General features: G+C 40.5%; 1 long non-coding RNA gene across 1 annotated transcript in view; it reads right to left on the bottom strand.

Moving 5' to 3' along the window:
- Positions 1 to 337: 337 nt before the first annotated feature.
- Positions 338 to 23686, bottom strand: part of LOC108715393 — a 92382-nt gene continuing 69033 nt past the window's right edge. The window contains exons 3-4 of the long non-coding RNA XR_001935510.2: positions 14162 to 14254; positions 338 to 563 (exon numbers count right to left, since the gene is read on the bottom strand). This is a non-coding gene — a long non-coding RNA (uncharacterized LOC108715393). The remainder of the gene's footprint in view (positions 564 to 14161; positions 14255 to 23686) is intronic.

Raw genomic sequence — 23686 nt, 5'->3', positions numbered from 1 at the left:
AGGATCAGAGAGTATCTGTGAGTAGTACAATTGTGTGTAAATGACCTGCTGTCACTACTTGCTTCATGAAGTGTTCCATCAGTTCAATAAATGTTCTGCTGTTTTAAAGAACCACTGGCTCCCAAAGTTTATTTGATCAAGAATGAATACTGTGTGTGCTGATACCAAGCGGTAATCCCTTCCTCCATGCCATAAGAGGGGGCCCCATTTGAGAATAAAGAGTCTAATTATATTGTGCCTACCTGGATTTGGACCCCTTGCCTGGGTAAGGGGTCCAAGCGAAGGTTTAGGAAGACCCTGACCCATCCACCTGCTACACATGCCTAGTCCTCATGGATTAGAATAAAACCTTTGTTTGATTTTTTTTTTTTTTGTTTTCTGCAGTCCTTGATGAGAGTGTGGACATCAAATGATGAAAGGATTGTTGAAGGGAATCAGTCTCATTATCAATCATTTTTGTTGTTTCCTCATGCTCCTTGATCAGGTTGCATCTCTGTATCTTGGGGTTCCTGTTGCTCACCTACTGTTGTTATAAGATCCAGAATCAATGTGATTTGATCATCCTGCATTAGTAGAAAAGAGAAAAGACTTGTTACTACTACAAAAATACTAACATGCAACAATATTAACCCTCAAAAGATTCACATACATCTTTGGTGCATGTATAAAGATGCTGGGATTTCTAAATCTATTAATTGAGGGAATTGGAACAGATTTGTAAAGTTTTACAATTCAATGCATAAAGGAGGTGGTCCTCCTCCAGTATCTTTCTGATACTTTTTATGAGCAGAATTTTTTTTTTACCTGTCTGTAAAAAGATAAATACAATTAAATGTTGAATCTTTAATAGATAACAATGACATTTTATGAGATGCTATAATTGTTTAAATTTTTGCGATAAAGTAATTGGTAACTATGGTACCTTGAAACACACATATTTAGAATGTTTCAGTAGAAACACACATAAATCGAATGTTTCCATAGAAATAAAAACGTTTATAATTGACATGCACATTTCAAGACATGTAATTGAAAATATAAATATATGTTAGTATGTCAGACAACATTTGAAATCAAATTTACTGAATAATGTATGTGACCACACAATGTAGAAGATTAACTACTTACAACTAGTTTTGTTTGTAGTAGCTATGGTTCATGTACCATAGCAACAATACAGTACTTTTAATGATCTATGACCATATGTTAAGGGGCTGAAATTGAAAGTTTGGATGATTAAAAAATGAAGGGGGTTAATGTAAATATGAGAAAATACTGTAGAACAAAAGAAACATACAGTAACCATTTTAGACTTAACAAAGTGCTCCATACACCAACCTTTTAATATCAGCCAAATGTTTCTGGCAAGTCTTGATGGCTCGATTTTGACATCTAACAGCAGATTGTATTTCAGTCCATAAGACTGTTTTGCGAGCCATGGAGGTGCACTGGGAATCCTTCCCAAACAGTTTGGCCCAGTGTTTGACAACATTATGTACTTGTAACACGATTTTTGGCTATTTGGACCAACTGAGTTAACAACCAGCTAGTATACTAGAGGATGGGTTACATTTTAATCTAACACTTAAGGCTGGGACTTCGCAAAGTTTAAGAAATGGAAAAATGGTGTAGTGCAACTACAACTCCCACAGGCTACTGTGCAGAAACTGAATAAAGAAAAGGTCACCAGGAGGTTCTTGCAAATCAATAGAACAGAATATCCACAGGGTTACTTACAGTGCATACAAGCATTTGCAGAATATGTTCACAGGCTAGGACAATAGATCAGAGCCAACTGTATATGAACCCCCTGAGGATGTAGTCAAGGTAGTACAGCATACCTCCAGGCAGAAATACTTCACAAGTGGTCTGGGTCCCACCCAGTGGAGTGGTCAGGGAGGAGACCCTAAAGCCTGACACCTTATTCACTGTGGTCCCTTCACTGTAGGCAATCTTACAGCCTAGAAAGCTACTCTTAATGGAGCACAAAGCTGCTCTTTCTCTCCTCCTGCACTCTTACTCTCCTAGAGAGTCTATAACAGATAGTAACCCTGTCACTAACTAGCCTACAGGGTCCTTGCTCCCCGACTTGTTTTGAGGCCACTGGGAGCAATATGAACTACTGGTTGGGGATCACTGCGTCTAAGGCAAACTGGCTTTACTGGGCCTTGGTGTACCCAGGCTCACTGGAAACATCCAGCTGGGTCAGCAACCAGAAGACAAAGAGGAAGATCCACCGCTTCTCACTCGTTATACCAAAGTGTGACAGAATGTGGTCACAACACCGCTAGGCCAATAACTAGGATATGTAAATTACAACTAGCTACATGCATTTGCCCAGCATCTAGGGAGGCCAGGAAGTGTAGGGCTTTAAAGCCACAGGGGCACAATAACCCTATGGGTACCTACATACTAATGTAGTGTTTTCTGCAAAAGAAAAGGTAACACCCCTATGGGCCTTTTCAGAAAAATCAGGGAAATTATCAGGGATATTGGAGAAGGAGGTGCCGCTGAACTTTGACCCTCCCCAGGGTCAGAGATGGGATTAACATCTGAAGAAGAAAGAGTGTTAGAAGTTACATAACTAGCCAAAGAAGAAGATTTTGTGCAGCAGGAGCACCAGTGCCTTAAACTGGATTATAATGATCTAGGACAGTAGAGGATCTGTGTCTTCCTTTTAGTTCTTTGGACATTTGTAGAAAGAAATGGGCTTTTCCACCAAGTTCAGCAGCATCACTAAGAAATCCCTACATCTGACCTTTATATACCCATTGATTTTAAATTGATGCCCTAGAATCGTTTGGAAGGAAGTTATGCTGGAGAAAAGATTGTTACCAAATACTGAAAGATCGCTGACTAATGTATGTTCTGTTAGAAACCTGGGAGATATGTAAGTCATGGCTTTTCCCAGATATCCTGATAGTGACCTCACCTCAAAAGGAGACCAGCCTTAAATAACGGTACTGCATTATTTAATTTTTAAAACCTAAGTGCAAGGTTGTGTGTCTCTATGGGGTTTTTTTTTTTTATCAAAATCCAAAAAGTTCACTATTTTCTGAAAACGACTGCAACCAAATCTGCACTGACTCCCCCCCCATTTATCAGAATATTTTTGTGAAATAAAGAAAAATCAATGGGGTTTGTCACCAAAAACTGCAACTTTTTCGTATTTGACACCTGAAATTTGTGACTTTTTCAGATTTGATGCCTGAAAACCACTAAATCTTTGGATTATTGAATGAAACCCAGTGCAGATCAGGATATAAACAGGACATCTGCCATTGACTTCTACATGAACTCGGCAGGTCTGAGTTGGGGTACTTTTTTTATTCTCACTTTTAACACCATCAGTGATTAATAAATCACGAAAAGTTTTTTTCTACTAAAAAAAAATGTGTTTTCCCCTTAAAAAGTCTGACCACAAAAAAAAAAATGAAACTTTAACAAACAACCCCCTATGTCTCCAGTTCTGTGCTATGCTATGATCTGTACAGCAAAATGTTAAGTAACCCCATTATGTCTAAAAGAACTAAATTTGAAAATTTTAATTTCACAGTGAAATTGATGTATAGCTCAAGAGGCAGCTAACTTTTTCAAGAAAATAAATGTTCTTTTTAATTATGAAATTAAGAAAATACGCACTGCTCTTTTATTATAATGTCCATAACTTTTGGTGAATAACAGTCGGTAAGAGAAACAATATGTTAGTTTGATGTTTATGAAAGGTCTGAGAAGAGGTATTTACATGCCTTTCTTGATTCATGATATCTAGATGGATTGCCTAGAAACAAACTAATGTGCTTAAAGACATTCATGACTTGCAAGATTCATAAGCACACCTGCTCCAAGATTTTGTCAGAGTTAGTCACAAAAAAAAGATTAAAAAAAGGTGGCGTGCAGTTTTGGCTCGTCCCTTTCTAATGCATATCTTTAGTTCCCCAAGGGCACTTTACCATATTAAAATGAATTAATCAAACAACGGAGGTCTGAGTGGTTTAAAAATAACAACATGAAGCACTTTCACTGCAGCCACCAAACACAATACCAGAGGGTTACGTAACGTCTATTCAGTCTGCCAACCCAATCAAATGATAGTTGTTTGCAGGCAAATGAGTTTGCAAAAGCCCCCAAGTTCAAACTTCAGCTGAAATTCACATCAAGTGAAGAAACTAGTTCAGCATATTAAACAATATTCATTGTAATTCTAAAAAAACATCTTTTTGGAGTTCCAAGTTGTGTTTGCTACCTTTTATTTTTTTAAGCAAAGTTTCAGCATTATTTTGTAGGGAATACATTCTGGTATGCTGAATGATCTTGTATGATAACTACTTAACTAATTAATAACAACAAGAATAATACCATTATAATTTGTGTTTCCCAAGATAAGAGTGCGTCAAAGCATAACAGTTGTTATGCTTTTGATGTGATTTGCATTTATTTAGCAGAAACTGGGCTATAATAATAAGCCCTAACAAGAAAGAAACTGGCCCATAGAAGTTGTCTGCTGAACACATACTGCATTAATAATAATAGTAATATGTGCAAGGATGTATCTTTACATAACTATGCATATATTTATCAGAAACTGGGATATATCAATAAGCCCTAACAAGAGAGGAATTGACCTGTAGAAATCTGTTCAGCATTTGCTGTTATGTACAGAACTACAAAAAATGTTGGCACTCTTCACAGGGTTTGACTGGTCTGGTGGGAAAAAACATAGTGGGCTGACCCAGTTTCATTCCCCATGGCACTGCAGACTCTCCCCCACCGATCCCTCAGATAAAACTTAAGTGATACGGTGCATCGATGGTGCAGATGGTGGGGGGTGAAGGGTGGATGTTAGGAGAGTGAGCCCTTGACGTTACAAGGGGGGGCCGACTCCACATATACATTTATTATTATTAGGGTACCCCACAACAATTACATACAAATTATGACAAAAGGCAATAAGGGTACTGCCTAAAAGGAGCCTGATGTTTTGTTATAATTAACTCTATAACTTGGATGCTGTGATGGTAAAGTCTGGTCCATGTGCATGTGAACAGGTTACCAAGAAGTACAATTAATTGAAGTATGACTATGAATATTTTCATTCATCCAGGTTATGGTATATTTAATATAAGTAATTCTAAAACAACTGGACTTGCTGAGTAATCATTGAAGACGTTTCCCTACTCATCCAAGCAGCTTCTTCAGTTCAACTGACTGGTGTGGGAAGTCCTCGGCATATAAACTCTTCCACTAATCCAATCACATCGGATGAGTAGCGAAACGGCTTCAATGATTACTCAGCAAGTCCAGTTGTTTTAGAATTACTTATATTAGATATTAATTGATGTACTTTCAGGAATGAAAGATTTATGTTTGAAGGTGGACGTTTCTAAAGAAAGCAACAAGTGAAGTGAAGTTAGAAAAATGAAACAAATATTAGATGGAAAAGTAACACATGGTATTGAACGGATTTAATACGAAGAGATTGAATTACAAGGCCAGGCATTTGAATGTGTAGAAAAGAATTAGATGAGATTTTAGCTACAGACTGATTTGTCTTTGTTGGGGCACATTTATGTAGTACAGGGCTTCTATTAAACAGCAAAGCCGGTTAAGTAGTTTCTTCACATGATCACTGGGGGGGGGGGGGCTTTTTAATCACAATCAAATTGTGATTGTTTTCCCAAAATCTCAAAAAAGTTTTTCTATATTTCTAAAAAGCTCTAAAAATTTGAGAATTATTAAGTGTAAAACCCACAAAAACCCCTAATGCAAAACATTGCCAAGTAAAAGTTGTTGAGGTCCTATAGAAGTCAATGGGAGCTGCACTGATGTGAATGACCGTTTTTTTTGCTAGAATTGGTCCGTCAAATTCCAGTTTTTAAAGGTATTCATATTTTTGGAGCATTGTTCATCGCTTTTTTTCGTTGGCACTTTTTATATTTGGATATTTTTAAAAAATTCAATGCACTTCACTGTTTTAGAATTTGTGAGTTTAGTCATTGTTTCAAAAACCTGTAAACCATTTAAATCTGATCTTTAATAAATTAGCCTCCATGTGTAAGAACTACAAAAAAGGTAATACAAAACTGGGAGCCATCCTTCTATTTATGTTATATATAAATTCTACAATCTTTCTTTGCTTTGAGCTTTTAGAGATTTTTGAGTTTGTTTTATTTGTAAGTATACACTGTAGTTATTTGTAATTATTGCATCATTATTCAGATTCATTCCGCGTTTTTATTAGTTTGTTCTATTTATAGTCGGATCTTTAAAGAAATAAGTAGACATGCTTGGCTTTTAAAAATGTAGTCAAGGTTGAAAAAAAACCCTCTAAAACTACACAAATCCAATTTTTAATAAATAAGGCCCACCTTAATCTAAAAAAAATAGTATTTAAATTATATATCAGCATTTTTATATTTTTAAATGATGCAGTATCATATTTTTAATAGTTCAAATGTATTTTTTTTTTTGAAAGGTGCATTTTAATTTTGTTATAATACATGAAACATAAATCAATAAACACTTCAAACAATGGAATAACGTGTTCAAATCCAGGTCGAGTTGTACAACTGTGGGGAAGAGTATCTCTAAAACACGTTGCAGGTAGCAAAACGGCCAAAAATTAAGTCTTTTATTCTGACAGCAGTTCAGACATATCAGGTTTGATACCAATGAGGTCATTTGATAAGTTTATATTTTTAGACACGTATTTGTCTATATTTTTAGACAGTATATGTTTTTATACCTACCTTTTGTCTGTAAAACCTCAGACTTCAAACGTTTTTTTTTTCTGTAGGATAAGTTCTATCACTGCTTGAAAAGCATAATATATAAAATAATATATAAAATATAAAAAAAGTATTTCACGTATACACAATGTTTGGCATGACTTCCAGGAACTGACAACAGGTTTAGATTCAATTATACCTACAACGCTGACTCACTAGGTCACCGATCCTCTGTCAGTAATTACAGCTACAATGAAAGACAGATAATTCCATAGAGACTCATGCAATATATCAGAATTTTCAAGATTTAATAGAAACTAAGATGCTAAACTTAAAATACTAAAATGCTTCACAGACCCGGCCTTGATGAAAGAAATGCCTTTTGGGAAATGTCTTGTCTCATGTGATTCATTAACAGTTTTATAATAGTCATTAAATGTTACTATGAAATCCTTTGGGGCTATTTATATTTTAGTATAAAATAGCTTAACAATTGCACTGCAAGATGGAAAACATTGCACCATAATGAATTAACATATTGTGGAAGACAGGTAACATGAGCCATTGCTGAAATTGTAAACTACTTGTATAAGAGCTCATTCAGGTAGATAAAACAATCCAATTATAATTAAACTACTCAGTCTAACTATTTTTACTGTATGCACACATTTGAAGTCACACCCACTGCTATACACATAAGTCAAATAGAAAATCGTAAAAAATACGCCAAATGCAAACAAATGATTTACAAAAGTATTTAAAGACCCATCCAATAGTAAAGGGCAGATTTATCAAGGGTTGAAGTAAATTCGAGGGAATTTTCGAAGTAAAAAAATTCGAAATTCAAAGTATTTTTTTTCGATACTTCGACCATCAAATAGGATAGTATGACATTCGACTTTGATTAGAAGTAAAATCATTTGAATATTCAACCATTCGATAATCGAAGCTCGGTCTCTTTAAAAAAACTTTGACTTCAATACTTTGCCAAATTAAACCTGCCGAAATGCTATGTTAGCCTACGGGGACCTTCTAGATAATTTTTATACGTTTTTGGAAGTCAAAGTAAAATTGTTCGATCGATCGCTCCATTTACTTTGTTTACTTCGACTGCAGGATACCAATATTCGATGAAAAAAACTTCAACTTCGATATTCGAAGTTGAAGTATTTCAATTCGATGGTCGAAATTTCGAAGTATTTTTAACTTCGAAATTCGACCCTTGATAAATCTGCCCCTAAATAAAATTTCATTTTATTGTTGGTACCAGTATTTATTCTATGTAATTTGTAACTAAAATGGTATTGTTTTTGGATTATTGTCTTCAGGCCTTCAGAAAATGTTCTATGTTCAATTAAATTTAGCAATGTAGTTAATTTATTATGGAGTATATTAGATAGCAAAATGTAAAAATTTGGGTAGATTTACTAAATGATGATATAATCATATTTAACACAATACACGAAATGGCTAACTATGACAGAGTAGAAAACTTTTACTTATGGAATTTCTTTCATAAAAAAGGTACAGGTTAAACTTACTTTTTGCGATTTCTATTGCAGTTAGCTCTTGTGATATGAAAATTCTAATGTTGTGGTTTGCCGCATGGTTGGTTTAATTTATTTATTTGTTGTTTAATGGCAGCTGCTAACTTTGCAGTAAAAAATTTACCTTTAAAAGTGACAAACCAAATGATGAATCATGAAATAAATTATGTATTAACTCAAAAACCCCTTTTACGGTATTTGAAATGCCCAGCTACAATCGTATAAACAGGAATAAGACTTGTCTAACTGATGATTGGATAATACACAAACATTTTATCTAGAGTTAAATGATAAGAAAAGACACTCAGGCAGTTTATTGCCAATAGATTAGCCACAATAGTGCAAGCTAGAACACTATATTTATTCTGTAGTATTACCTGAGTAAACAGCTCTAAAAGCTGTGTTTGTTTGGGATAGCAACTGCCATATTAGCCTGGTGTGACATAACTTCCTGCCTGAGTCTCTCCCTGCTTGCTCATAGATCTGGGCTCAGATTTCAGCAGGGCAGGGAGAGGGAGAGAGAAGCAAACTAAGCATGCTCAAGCCAATGCCCTGGAGGTTTAAACTGAGAGAAGGAAGTATGATATAAAAGCCCTTGGGGCTCATTTATAAACTTTGCGCAGGGCAGAATGATTAACACAGTGAATATATTTGCCCTGTGAATGGTTATATTTATAAATATATTTATAAAGCTGGATAAGAGTGGTGTACTTAATGTGCAAGCAAACAGAATTTAGATTTTTTTTTCACATTGCGAATGTCTATAAGAGCTTTTTAAATATGGCAAAAAAAAAAAAATGCAAATGGTGAATACTCTGCGTTTGAGTTACGCCACAACTTTTCACAAAACACTTTTGCAAATTGCAAATTCAAGTTACTGCCAATGCTATTTTCACGCACAACTGGGCGCACTCACGCAGCTATAGCCGCACATGTAATTGACGAGCATGGTGCTAATGAACACTTTGTTTCATTTCAAGCAATTTAGGCTGTGAGATTAGGAAAAAGGAAAGGAGACATTGCTAAATTATCTAAAAAAAAGAGTTCAGGTGGATGTCTTTATTGGAAACAGTTACACCGCAAGAGTTGAATAAAGAGTGTGATATCAGGTTCTTTATGGATTAAGAACATCAGATAATTAAGAATTTATAGTTATGATTAGATATGTCCTTCTTCATAATAAGTTAGTTAACTGCGATAACCATTATGATAATGATTTTTTCATTAACCATTATGATAATGAATTTGTTACCCTATTTAAACACGATAACACGTGATGTCCACTTAAGTGCCAAGCATAGAGGCACTAAACACGTAAGTTTCTGCACACCCACTGTCAAATTGATGTCATACTGTGTGTCTTAATAAAGCCACTTTGTTATTAATATCTATAGTGTGGATATGATGGTCAGCGCTCACTGCAGGTTTCTATTTTTGCAAATGCTGGAGTCTTCAGTAGTGATGGGCGAATTTGCGCCATTTCGCACCGCCAATTAATTTGCGGTTTTTTTTTACGCCGGCGCCCCGTTTTTGATGCTGGCGCCCGTTTTTGACGCCAGCATCAGTCTTTTTCAGACAATTTTTTTTTGACGCCGCAAATTTTTGCCGCGAATTTTCACAGGCGTTTTGCAAATTTATCCGCTGGCGGCGAATCGCACAAATTCGTGCCTGGCGAATAAATTCGCCCATCACTAGTCTTCAGGAGAAGTTGCCGAAATCTCGCGCGAGCAGCAACCGGCTAGGAGACGCTACATGCTTTGGGTGAGCTCCTCCATTAGGACTCATGAGGACTTGGAGCAGCATTACTTTCTGATAAAGCTTACTTAGTTTTAACCTTTCCTTCTCTTTTAATATATTACCTGATTAATGCAGAGAGGGAAGTTGGGAATATTATTGGATTTGTCCAGATGGAAGGTCTCCATAGCATGGCACTGTAGTTCATCTTTACAATATCTTGTGATATGTTCCCAACTGTCCTGCATTAATAATAATATATCATGTTATATTTAGTTTTGCTATTATATTAGCCCATTAAGGATTGTATTTTTTTTAAAGTGTGCAAGCGTAAATATTGGGGTTCAATTCGTTCATTCTGCTTTCAAAACCATTGAACATAATCCTGGCAGAAGTGCGAAAGTGTACAAATCAGTGATAGAAATAAAGAAACCATCCTTGTTGCTTGCCCTTCCTTTATCTGCTTAGAGGGGAAGAGAGGTAAAAAAATAGTAGTGGTCCCACAAATCTAACATTATCTGAAGGGACAGTTTGTTCTCACCATACCCTTCTATCCCATTACACACTGAATAGGTGGAAATCTTAAGTAAACATAAAAAGAGCTTTATACATTATTATTACCCTGAGAGAGCGATCCATTTGATTTTTGTACAGGCTGAATCTAAAAATCTAGAGAACTGAATGTGAATAAAGAATAAATTAAACAGTGAATAATGCTCATGTTTTTAAACACAGTATAAGTAAATATTTGCTTTTCTATATAGCTTTTTTCCTATAGATAACGTAGTTACCTGAATGAACTCAGTAATGAGCACATATAATCCGTGTTTGATAGCTACTTGCATGACTGTATTAATGAGCATATATATGATTTGTGTTCTGTATGGCTTTATTGCCCTTGTGGGTGACTCGATTGATAAATATTCATAATTGTCAACTATTAAAAAAGCTGTTGTGCCCTGAAGAAAAGTTTCCATGCATAATTATTTATCATTTATTCGAATAGTTACATAGTTAGATCGGGTTGAGAAAAGACTAACAGGGGAATGTAATAAAAGTCGCAAAGAGCAAAACAATTCGCACCAATAAGACTAAAAATCCACATCTCGCAATGTAATATTGTTCCTTAAACTGTTATTGCATTGCGAATTTTAATTGCGCATTGCGAATTTTAATTGCGCACTCATAAGAAGTGCTTGAAGGTGTCGTAATCTTTTGGAGCAAACATAACGACTTTTTCGGTAAGAAGTTTTATTACATTGACTGCGCATTGGTGCAAACTATAAAATTCGCAAACGGTCTTTCACTGTCGGAAGTGGTCGCTAAACAGTTTCCGGGCTCGCAAAAGCAATATTATATTTGCACAAAGCAAAATTTGTTCGCGCAAAGGCATAACTTTTCGCATTGCGAATAGTTTTTCCGTTAGCGATTTTTATTACATTCCCCCGAAAGTCCTTCAAGTTCAACCCCTCCAAATGAAACCCAGCATCCATACATATGCACACTGACCCCTCCTTGTACTCACATGAGCTATATACTGTACACTTATACATTAACTATAGATTTTAGTATCACAATAGCCTTGAATATTATGCTTGTCCAAGAAAATCATCCAAAAGCCACTCTTAAAGGCATTAACAGAATCAGCCATCACAACATCATCCGGCAGTGCATTCCACAACTTCACTGTCCTCACTGTAAAGAACCACCTACGTGGAATGAAAGTTCTTTTCTTCTAGTCTGAAGGAGTGGCCTCTGGTACGGTGATCCACTTTATGGGTAAAAAGGTCCCCTGCTATTTGTCTATAGTGTCCTATAATGTACTTGTAAAGTGTAACCATATCCCCTCGCAAGTGTCTTTTTTCTCAGAGAAAGCAACCCCAACCTTTACATTCTACCCTCATAATTTAAGTCTTCTAGCCACAGAAAGACACTGACCAGAATTAGACAACTTGTTATCCACAAAAACCCCTCCCAAGACATTGCAATTTAGTTTAGAACTTGCATTTATATTATTTTTGCCAAAGTGCATAACCTTGCATTTATCGACATTGAACATCATTTTCCAGTTTTCTGCCCAGTTTTCAAATTTAGTCAAATCACTCTGCAAAGTGGCAGCATCCTGCATGGAACCTATAGTTCTGCACAATTTAGTATCATCTGCAAAAATAGAAACAGTACTTTCAATGCCCACCTCCAGGTCATTAATAAACAAGTTAAAAAGCAAAACACCAAGTAAAGAGTACCTCCAATAACAACACTGGTCCAATTAGAAAATGTTCAATTTACACCACTCTTTGTAATCTATAATATAGCCAGTTCTCTATTCAGGCACAAATACTATGTTCCAGACCAATGCTTTACAAAAATCTAAGTAGATCACATCCACTGCCTTCCCAGAATCAAGGTCCCTGCTCAACTTCTCATAAAAGGAAATTAAATTAGTCTTAAATCATACAACAATAAATGTGTTTTGTGTGGTCTCACACGTACTCATAGGCAACATTGGAAGTGTACTAATTAAATAAGTCTGGCAAGGTCTATTGTGCATTAAACCATGCTGGCACAAACTCATAGTATTAGGATTTGCAATGAAGTCCAGTATCTTATCCCTTAATACCTCTTCTAAAAGCTTTCCTAACACTGATGTCAGACTAACCAGTCTGTAGTTTTGAAGTTAAGAACAGGATCCACATTAGCAATACGCCAGTTTCTTGGCACCGTGCCAGCAGGCCCGGATTTGTGGAAAGGCCACCAAGGCCTGGGCCTAGGGTGGCAGGATTTTGGGGGGCGGCATGCTGCTCAACCACACCCACATTAGTTCAAAAACACTGGGGATGCATGGGAAATACAATATTTCTTGATTTCCCATGTGCCAGTCCCCATTGCTCTAGTCCCAATGATGAAAAAGGGGAGGGGACAGAGGCGTTGAATGGCAGTGGGCCTAGGGGCGCCCACTATGTAAATCTGTCCCTGCTTAGTGCTCTTAAATGTGTTATTTAAGATAAGAAAGTTTAATATCAAATGACCGATATTTTGTGATGTAATTATTACTTTAATGGGTCTGTAAATACCATTTGTATGTTGTAATTTCTTTAATTTGCTTTTATACTGCTCTTCTGCTTTTACTATAACCATGTGATGATCACACAAGTGCGAGGAATCACGCAGAATACTAGTACAGTTCCTGCTGTTCATGGCCATCCCTGTTTCTAAACAACCTGGAAAATAAATGAGCAAAATGCATTACACCTGTTGATATATGATTTGTTATTATCTTTTCTATGTTTTATTATAGTGTCTAAAAGGGGGGTATACCTTTGTTCAACACTAGTTCAATAAACAGGGATTGAGCAGAATATACTTTTTGCCAACAGTTTGTATTTCGTGAGTTAGACAGGGCCACCAGGAAAACTGAAGCTACTCCATGCTTAGATCTTGCACATTAGATAATTAGACTACCAGTGCACAGATAATTCCCCTCATAATGGACTACTGATAATAATTCAGGTGAAGTATACTGGAAACATCCAAGGAGCAAACATTGAGTAAAGTTCAATCTCCTTGTTTGCCCAGTTTAAGTCAAGAAATAATGAAAACCATAGATTTTTTTAGTAGGCCAAAAGTTCGCTCAGAAAAAGTCCTGGTTCGCTCCCCTCTGACGCTCTCCCTCATCTCTGTCACTCTCCCTTCTGTCACTCTCCCCTCCACTCTATCACTCTCACCTCCCCTGATCTCCCCTCTGCCACTTTCTACTCCCTCCCTTGACCTCGGCTCTGTTACGGCCCATGCACCAGCATCTGGGGAGGGGGGCATGGTGGCCGGCCGGGTTGCCTTGGGCATTTAATCAGTCAGCTTGGCCAGCTGTACTACTACTAACATAAGCTGCACACCAGAGTCTAAGTAATAGAATATAAAGAAAAAAAAGTACACAAAACATCTAACTGGAAAAGCTTCCAGCATAATATGTGAACACAGTGGCCCCTGTCACTCACTGCAAAGCTCATAGAAAAACTACTGTAGAATAATTTGTGGTGGTAAGACAGAAAAAAGTTTCATTTTCATTTAAAAATAAAAATAACAGAATTTACTTAATTACAAATATAGACAAACAGTATGTTCAATATGTGCCTAGTATAGACAATTATTTACCTGTACATCTTGATTTATAACTTGTTATTTCCGGACTAAGAATAGTACAGATCTCCATGTCAATGTTGTCAATGTTGCATTAGGTCAAGGGATCTGAAAACAAAAATAAAACAAAAAACAATTCTGTCAGTCCTATTAACAAGTCCATTGTGAAATATGAAACATTGCATGATCATATCTAATTTTGAGATGTTATGCAATTTCTAAATATTCACTTAACAAGTAAAAGTGCAAAATTATGTATTTACACCTGCCACAATCAGCCTTAAAATGTTCATCCAGATAAAGCAAGTACAAAGATAAAGGGCAGTAAGTCAGGCCCGGATTTGTGGGAAGGCCACCAAGGCCCATGCCTAGGGTGGCAGGATTTTAGGGGGGTGGCATGCTGCTCATTTTTTTTTAGAAACACTGGGGATGCACAGGAGATATGATAGTTTTTTAAATTTCCCGTGCGCCAATACCCATTGCTCTGGTCCCAATGACCAAAATTTGCCTGAATAAAGGAAAGGAGGGGACGAACGGCAGTGGGCCTAGGGGCGCCCGCTATGTAAATCCGGCCATGCGTGCCAGACCTCATTGAATCTTGAAAAATTAAGTAAAGCAGTTTGTCAGTCACAGAGTGTCAGGGAGCCGGGAGCCCCCTCTGGGGAGAAGTCCGGATCTAGGAGGAAGCCCCTCACGAGGAATCAGGGTCGTGGTATCCAGGGGTAAGGCAAGAGAATAATCAAAGTCCAGGCACAGGTCAAAAGACAGGCAGAATACAAACAAAGTCCAAGGCCAGGCAGGGGGTCAATGGCAGGCAGAGAATCAGCGAAGTCCAGGTCCAGGCAAGGGGTCACAACAAGGAATCAGGCAGATAAGCAGAGGAAACAGCAAGGGAACCCAGGAATACTCAGGGAACAGAATCCTATTTTCGGGCGCCATCTTGGCGCCTCAGGCGTCCTTTTATATTCAAATTTGGCGCCCTTGCGCCAGCGTCAGCGCGCCCGCGATCGTCGCGCCGCGCTGACGTCACGGCGCCGGCGTCGGAACCCACGTGGGTTGCCTGGGCGCCACCATTTTGGATTCTTCGCCGCCGGGAGCGGACGCGACTCCTCGCGCTCCCGGCGGTCTTGACAGTACCCCCCCCCTCACGGGGGGCCTCAGGACCACCGGGACTTGGTTTCTGGGGAAACTTGGAGTGGAAGTCTCTTACCAAACGAGGAGCATGCACATCACGGTGTCCCTCCCAAGAGCATTCTTCGGGGCCAAAGCCCTTCCAATGGATGAGGTACTGAAGGGACCCTCTGGAGATTCTGGAATCAAGGATTCTCTCCACCTCGAATTCTTGTTGACCCTCCACAGAGACGGCAGGAGGAGGAGATTGGACATCAGAGAAACGGTTAGAGATGGTGGGCTTCACCAGGGAGACGTGGAACACGTTGGGGATTCTCATCTCTGGTGGGAGTTGAAGTCTGATGGCTACGGGGTTAATTATCTCCAAGATGGGGAACGGACCCAGGAACTTCGGACCCAACTTGGGAGATGGCACCTTCAAGCGAATATTCCTGGAAGAGAGCCAGACACTATCACCCACCTTGTAGGGAGGAGAGGGCCTTCTACGGCGATCCTCGAAAGTCTTGTGGACTAGAGCACTCTTCTCTAGATTAGACTTGGTTGCAGCCCAAATAGCAAGCATATGGGTTGCCAGATCATCTGCAGCCGGGACGTCCGACAACACGAAGTCCTGGGGAAAGGCTTGAGGGTGCTGTCCATACACCACCATAAACGGAGACCTTCCTGTGGAGGAATGACATGCATTATTATGAGCAAACTCCGCCCATGGGAGGAGGTCAGACCAATCGTCCTGGCAAAGAGACACGTGGTTCCTCAGGAACTGTTCTAAGGCTTGGTTCACACGTTCAGCTGCCCCATTCGTCTGCGGGTGGTAGGCAGACGAAAATTGAAGTGTTATTCCCAAATCTTTACATAGGGAACGCCAGAACTTGGCGGTAAACTGGGTGCCTCTGTCGGAGACGATCTCCACCGGGAAACCATGCAGGCGGAAGATGTACTTAATAAAGAGTTGGGATAATTCCACCGCAGAGGGTAACTTCTTCAAAGGAATGAAATGGGCCATTTTGCTGAAGCGGTCAATAACAACCCAGATCACAGTATTCCCACCGGAGGGAGGAAGTTCGACAATAAAGTCCATAGAGAGGTGCGTCCATGGACGAGAGGGAACCGGCAAAGGCTGTAACAACCCGCTGGGGCGGGAATGGCTAGGCTTAGAAGTGGCGCAGACATTACAAGCAGCCACAAAGTCCTTTACATCCTTGCGGATATCTGGCCACCAGACTAGGCGCCTCAAGAGTTCAAGGGTCTTGGCCGGACCAGGATGTCCAGCTTGCCTGGAGCAGTGGGTTTGTTGTAGGATGGCCAGGCGAAGTTCTGGAGGGACGAAGGCCATGCCAATCGGAGTATCTTGAGGAGCCAAGGACTGCCCAGCCAGAATCTGGTCGGCAAATTGGGGATACAGAGAGGCAATGATCTTGACTGGTGGAATGATTGGTTCTTGCCTCTCAGGGTCACGGTCCACCGGAGTGAAGCTACGAGACAAGGCGTCGGCCTTCAGATTCTTGGAACCTGGGCGATAGGTCAAAACAAAGTTAAATCGGGAAAAGAAAAGGGCCCACCTGGCTTGCCTGGGATTTAGCCTCTTGAGGGACTGTATAAACTCCAGATTCTTGTGATCTGTGAAAATCTGGACAGGAATTTCAGAGCCCTCCAGGAGGTGACGCCATTCTTCAAGGGCAAGTTTGACTGCCAAGAGTTCCCGATTCCCGACATCATAGTTCTGCTCTGCGGATGAGAACTTCTTGGAGAAAAACGCACAGGGGTGCAATTTCCCATCAGTGGAGTGTCTCTGAGACAGGATAGCTCCGGCTCCGACTTCAGAAGCATCAACTTCGATGCAGAAGGGTAGTGCAGGATTGGGATGTCGGAGAACAGGAGCGGAAGTGAAGGTCTCTTTCAAGGACTGAAAAGCTTCTATGGCAGATGGAGGCCACAGGCCGGGTTTACCCCCTTTCCGGATGAGGGCCAGAATAGGTGCAATGCGGGAAGAGAACCCCCGGATGAACTGTCGATAATAATTAGCAAATCCGATGAATCTCTGGATTGCCTTGGTACTCAAAGGGAGAGGCCACTCCTGGATGGCCGACACTTTCACGGGGTCCATCTCAAATCCCTCTGGAGAGATAATGTATCCTAGGAAGGGGATCTTGGATACCTCGAAGACACACTTCTCCAACTTGGCGAAGAGAGAGTTCTTCCTCAGACGAGAGAGTACCTCCTTCACCTGGGAGTGATGACTTTCAAGGTCCTTGGAAAAGATCAGGATGTCGTCCAAGTATACGACTACGAACCTTCCTAGGAGATCTCGGAACACATCATTAACAAACTCCTGGAAGACGGCAGGGGCATTGCATAGGCCGAAGGGCATAACGAGATATTCATAGTGCCCATCCCGAGTGTTGAATGCCGTCTTCCATTCGTCACCCTCCCGGATGCGAATGAGGTTATAGGCCCCCCGGAGATCCAACTTGGAGAAAATCTTTGCCCCTTTCAGCTGGTCAAAGAGCTCAGCAATCAGGGGCAGGGGGTACCTGTTCTTCACGGTGATCTTATTCAGACCCCGATAGTCTATACAAGGCCGAAGGCCTCCGTCCTTCTTCTCCACAAAGAAGAACCCAGCCCCTGCAGGAGAGGTAGAAGGGCGGATAAACCCCCGCTGGAGATTTTCTTGGATGTACTCCTTCATAGCGGTAGTCTCTGCAGGAGAGAGAGGGTAGGTGCGCCCTCTGGGGGGCATAGCTCCTGGCAGGAGTTCAACCGGAGAGTCGTAGGAGCGATGTGGGGGAAGGAACTCTGCAGACTTTTTACAAAACACATCGGAAAATCCCTTGTAAGTGGAGGGCAAAGTCTTTAATTCCGCAGAGGAGACATTCACCTTCTCGAGGGGTTTTGGCGGAAGGCAATGTTGCAGGCAAAATAAACTCCAACGAGAGATCTGCCCAGTGGACCAGTCTATGGTGGGGTTATGCAGACGTAACCACGGAAGACCCAATATTACTGGAGTAGAAGGACAGGGGATGATGAAGAATGAAAGTTTTTCTTGATGCAGCGCCCCAACTTGTACAGATAGTTCCGCCGTGAACTTTGTGACGAATTCAAACTCCAGGGGTTTGTCATCTATGGCGGTAATTCGCAGGGGTGAAGACAATGGAAGCAGGGGAATCTTCATACGTTCGGCAAAAAAGGCATCCATGAAATTGCCATCCGCTCCGGAGTCGAGGAAGGCCCTTTCGAAGATAGACTTACTTGCCAGGTGAATCTGCAAAGGAAGGAGAAGTCTGCGTGAATTTTCTTGATACTTCTCCTGAGGACCTCGAGTGATGCCCCCTACATGAGAAACCTGAGACATACCTCGGGGTACAAAACTCTTGGCTTTGGCAGGACAGGCGTTGGCAAAATGGGAATGCCCACCACAGTATAGACAGAGACCTGCCATACGTCTTCGGAGTCTTTCCTGCTCGGAGAGGCGAGTCTTTCCTACTTGCATAGGTTCCTCCAAGGGAGACGTCGACACATGAGTCACAGGAACAGCGGGTGTTTGCAGAATCGGCCTTTGAAAGCGAGGGGCCAACATGGGAGAAAATCGTCTGCTGCGCTCTCTCTCGACCTGGTGCTCTCAGAGACGAGTGTCCACCTTAATGGATAGAGCGATCAGCCCTTCCAGGGTGTCAGGAGTCTCTCTGGAGACGAGATCATCTTTGATGCGGCTGGATAGGCCTTGGTAGTATACAGCCTTGTAAGCGTCATCACACCAGGAAGTCTCCGCCATCAGTGTTCGGAAGTCTATAGCGTACTCATTGACACTGCGGCTTCCCTGCCGGAGCTGCAAGAGACGGGCAGGGGCGTTCGTAACCCGACCTGGAGCATCAGAGACTGTGCGAAAAGCTTGGAGAAAGTCTTTAACATCATAAGTCACCGGGGAATTCTTCTCCCAAAGAGACGTTGCCCACTCCAGTGGCTTGCCTTCCAATCGAGACATCACATAACCCACCTTGGAACGCTCACTTGGAAACTGTGTGGGTTGGAACTCAAATTGAATTTGGCATTGTGTGGCAAATCCCCTGCAGGCTTGTGGGTCCCCACTGAAGCGAGGGGGAGGTGGAATGCGAGGCTCACCTGTCGGGTAGCTTGCGTTCGTAGAGGCTGCCGCCATGAGGGGATCTCCAGTAAGTGGAGCAGCGGAGGGCGTAGAAGGCACTTGAGCTAGCAGGACATCGAGTGCTTGCCCAATGTGAACCTGCTGGTTTTCGTAGTCCTCCATGCGGGATGCCAGTCCGCGGAGCGCTCGTCCGACATGAGGTGTGGCTTCCTCAGAAGGATCCATGGCCCGAAAATAATGTCAGGGAGCCGGGAGCCCCCTCTGGGGAGAAGTCCGGATCTAGGAGGAAGCCCCTCACGAGGAATCAGGGTCGTGGTATCCAGGGGTAAGGCAAGAGAATAATCAAAGTCTAGGCACAGGTCAAAAGACAGGCAGAATACAAACAAAGTCCAAGGCCAGGCAGGGGGTCAATGGCAGGCAGAGAATCAGCGAAGTCCAGGTCCAGGCAAGGGGTCACAACAAGGAATCAGGCAGATAAGCAGAGGAAACAGCAAGGGAACCCAGGAATACTCAGGGAACAGAATCCTATTTTCGGGCGCCATCTTGGCGCCTCAGGCGTCCTTTTATATTCAAATTTGGCGCCCTTGCGCCAGCGTCAGCGCGCCCGCGACCGTCGCGCCGCGCTGACGTCACGGCGCCGGAACCCACGTGGGTTGCCTGGGCGCCGCCATTTTGGATTCTTCGCCGCCGGGAGCGGACGCGACTCCTCGCGCTCCCGGCGGTCTTGACACAGAGCTAAGTTCTCTAAGTACCCTAGGATAAATACCATCTGGTACTGGACCTTTGTTTATCTTAACATGAATATCCTCATGAATGGACCATGCAACATTAGTTGTATTAATAGGATAAGAACTATTAAAAATGAACCCTTTATAAAAGGGGTTGTTCACCTTCCAAACACTTTTTTCAATTCAGTTGTTTTCAAATTGTTCCCCAGAAATAAAGACTTTTTTCAATTACTTTCCATTATTTATTTTTTACTGTTTTTGCAAAATCTAAGTTTAAAGTTGAATGTTCTTGTCATGGTCACACAAAGAAAATGGAAAGTCATTGGAAAAAGTCGTTATTTCTGGTGATCTATCTGAAAACAATCCCCCTCTGAAATTAAGGGACCCTTCCCTTCTTGCACTTTCTATCTGTTTGGCAACATGGGCCAATCTAAGGACAGAAACCAAAGAGGAAATGCAGTATCTCCAACTCAGACAAGCACTAGGTTAAAGCAAGTCTAAAAATAGTTTATTGCTGTTCCAAAAAGGTTCACAAGAAAAATAAAAGTATAAAAAGAGAGAAAAACTTCTGGAGGGATTCTAGAGAGGTTTTAACTTTGGTTGCCTCTCCTCTCAAGCAGACCATACATTGTCCAGTCTTCTGGTGTTGCCTTTCCTTACGATATTTGTATATATATATAAGCTAATAATCGATGCGCAAAACATTTTAATGTATTGTGTACTATAAAAGTCACCACAAAAAAGTTGGGTGATTTGGAAAAAGTCACCAAAGCCCATCGAATGCATTTCCTGAATTCTCCTCTCTCCATTTACCTTATTTTTTCGGCAAAAGGAAACAGGACCGATTTGTCTATATATAAATATATCTATATATGTATTTATAATATATTTGCCTTTACTGAGAGCTGTCTGCAAGAGTACTTTTCCCCCTTTAAAAAAAACACATAGTAAATACAAAAAAAACAGTAAAAAAAAATTGCAGTATAACTACATCAGTGGCAGAAATCCATAGGTTTGATCAGGTTGGTCACCTGGGGCCCATTGATAAAATGAGATGGGCAGGGATGGGCTGGGTCAAGGAAACAGCATGGGGGGATCAGAGTTGAGGCTTGGACATTTCCAGGGTAGGCTCAGAGTACTACCCAGGGGCCTACATTCATTTAAACCACTGCTGACAATATCTAAGGTAGCAGAGACAAATACTGTGTGATACAGATTAAGTAGGCAAATATAACTTAGAGATATAGAAATGTTTTATCTTCTGCATAGTACAGTTATATAGTTAATTTTCTCACTGCTAATATTGAAATGTTGGCCTTTGAATAAAATTCTAAATGCTCTATGACCGTACATATTACAAATTGCAACTAAAGATCAACATATATAGCTAGTCCTCTCTGTGGTAATTAAAATATTCTGATTAATCTTTTACAGTTGGACTGAACTCTTTTGAGGTTATGAAGGTGAAAGAGAAAAGAAAGATCACTCTTGAAATTAGTTGACTTTTAGTCTGAGATTTGTAATTATATAGAGGTAAAGGATTTTCTTGATCCTATTGACTTTCCAAATGGCGATGATTTTATTTTGTAAGGATAGGGGTCATTTACACAGACCACAGATACAAGTACTGGAGCATTAAGGTTTTGTGGTGCTTAATCAAAAAAACACTTTGGTCCTGAGTCATGGTGCATTCTGCACTTCACGTCTCATGATACAACAATGTTATTTGCACACAGCACTGTATTCATGGAAGGAACATAAGGGCCCCCAGCCAAAAAAGTTGATGGTGTGCATTACCATGTCACTGTAAGCATGTTTTTTGTACTTTGCACCCTGTCCTGTAGGTCAAGAAATGATCCATTATTAGTACTGTATAGTAATAAACATTTCAAAGAATAAAAATTTCCTAAAAGGGCTGCTGATAAAAACTACAGCTTCTTAATTGGAATTTTTTTCAAATTCAGTTTTTTTTCGAATTCTGCGAAATATAATGCTGTACTGATAATGATTCAAGAGAAAGAAAAGAATGCAAAACATAAATATGATCATTTTTAGGTGATATGGCTATTCATATTGTAGTAGCCTGCTTGTGTTGGCATTTTGGTTAAAGGTGAAGGAAAGGCAATTTACACACTGCCAAAATGTAGGTACCCCCTAGTTATTATATATATACCCAACACCCTGGGATGGTGCTCCTATAAGCGGAAAACTGCACCAGCCCAGGGTTCTTCCAGTGAGCACCACAGAGTAGAAGACTTCTGCGGTCTTCTCTTGGTTGCGTAAGCGCAGTACAGTGAAAAACCGGACTTTAACGAAAAAGTTGACTATTTCATTCTACTGCTCATGCTTCTGCCCCGGGAAATTTGAAAACAGAAGAAGCAGGAAAAGGATCACTCCGTGTTGCTTGCTAGAAGAATCCCAGGCGGAGCAGAGAGTTTCTATTTGTCGGATGTTAGTGAGGGGATATTAGGCCTGTTATAATGATGGGTAGGGATGGGCGAATTTCTCCCATTTCGCTTCGCTGAGAAAATTTCGTGAAATTCCAGCAAAATTCACGAAACGGTGAAAAATTCATGAGAAAATCAGAGTTTCACGAAAAAATCATGAAATGCGGACATTTTCAGGGAAAAATCGTGACATTTGTATATTTTCACGAAAAAAATCATGAAAATCTGACATTTTCACGTAAAATCAAGAAAATCTGAAATTGATGCATGCCTCCAAGCTGACACTGGTGCTAAAGTCAATGGGCTATCCGAATAGTGTTGACGTGTGCCGATTTTGACGTGACTTTTCAGATGCAGGGCCAAAAAATGTTGCTGGAGATTAGTGAATTCGCAGCAATTTCGTGCCAGGCGAAATTATTCGCCCATCACTAATGATGGGTTAGGTTGCAAGATAATAAGTGTGATAAACTGTTTGGCTAGAAGGGGTTTTAAGGATTCTGATTCTGTTAGTTCAGATAAAACAGTCAAACAAGCACAGTAACCAGTGGCGTAACTAGATATTACTGGGCCCCACAGCAAAATTATTTTTCAGGCCCCCAAAATGTTTAGAAGTCGACTAGTTTTACCAATATTAATTGAACATATAAATTTGGGCCTCATGGGGCCCCTATACCTCCTGGGCCCCCTGCAGCCGCAGGGTCTGCTTCCTCTATAGTTACGCCCCTAACAGTAACTTCTGGTACATTAATTACAACATGGCAAGTAGGTCTGGCTGCTTTATGTTTGCTCTCAGCTTAGACAGGAAGAGGGAAACAGGAATATGAATCAAAAGTCAATGGCAAAACAGCAGGAATTCCCTTAACCCAAATGTTCTGCATAGTTTTTTTCTCTAGAAACAATTTCAGTGCAGTATTATATTTCTCAGCCATTTGTTCCAAGAACGTCCAACTAAGAACCTGTAGTGTGTAATAGCATGTTGATTCTTTGTTCATGTTTATTGCTATACAGCACAGGGGACATTAGAGAATGTCCTCTATAGAAGGCCAGATGGTAATCCTATGCATTAGGGATGATGCAGCCATGTGGAGCAGAGCTGACTTCTTGTTTGTAATAAGGCAATAAGCTTTGTTCTTAT

The sequence above is a fragment of the Xenopus laevis genome, chromosome 4S, assembly GCF_017654675.1.
Source record: "Xenopus laevis strain J_2021 chromosome 4S, Xenopus_laevis_v10.1, whole genome shotgun sequence".
Classification (NCBI taxonomy): Eukaryota; Metazoa; Chordata; class Amphibia; order Anura; family Pipidae; genus Xenopus; species Xenopus laevis.
The sequence above is the reverse complement of the archived record's forward strand: the minus strand, read 5'-3'. Positions and strand labels throughout refer to the sequence as shown.